The following is a 977-nucleotide window of genomic DNA, read 5'->3' as shown; positions in this document are numbered from 1 at the left end:
TAATAATAATAATAATTATAATAATAATAATAATAATAATAATAATGATAATAATAATGATAATAATAATAATAATAATAATAATAATAATAATAATAATAATAATAATAATAATAATAAAAAATATTCAGACAAATACATAACAAAAATAGCAGGACTTACAAATATATATAACATACAGAAAATTGCACTACTGGGTACTGCACACATCCTACGCAAAACACTTTCAATACAGTAAACATAAGAGCACCACAGCAAACCACAGCACATACCCAAGGCGCACAGAGCTGCGCTCGGTAGTGAAGTGAAAGCACGTTATAAAAATAAAACTACTGAATAATAATAATAATAATAATAATGATAATGATAACAACAACAACAACAACAACAATAATAATAATAATCCTTTCTACTAGAGGCAGAAGGCCTGAAATTTGGGGTACAAGTAATACTCCTCTTCCTCCTCTTTCTCCTGCTGTTGCTGCTGCTGCTGCTGCCCCTCCTACTACTACTAATAATAACGATAACAATAATAATAATGGTTTCAAATTTTGCCACAAAGCCAGCCATTTTGGAGAGGTGGGGATGAGACGATTACATCAATCCCGGTGTTCAACTGGTACTTCGGCAGAATTTGAACTCAGAACGTAAAGACGGACGAAATGCCGCTAAGCATTTTGCCTGGGGTGCTAATAATAATAGATAAATAAATAGATAAAAAATAATAATAAATTCTTTCTACCAGGCAGAGACTCTCGTGGCTTCTGATCTTAACTGATTGGAAGAGTTATCATGTACATGTTTTGCCTTGATATAAATATGGGCTACAGCAAATATTCTGCTCAATACTACAGGTTTCCTTGTCAGATATTTGACCATAGCCAGTTGAGCATGTCCCTTAGTGAGTGACAATATGTGCATCTCTGAACACTGAAAAGAATAATAGAAGGAATACACACTAAATATAAAACATAATA

Source organism: Octopus bimaculoides, chromosome 16, assembly GCF_001194135.2.
Source record: "Octopus bimaculoides isolate UCB-OBI-ISO-001 chromosome 16, ASM119413v2, whole genome shotgun sequence".
NCBI lineage: Eukaryota > Metazoa > Mollusca > Cephalopoda > Octopoda > Octopodidae > Octopus > Octopus bimaculoides.
The sequence above is the reverse complement of the archived record's forward strand: the minus strand, read 5'-3'. Positions refer to the sequence as shown.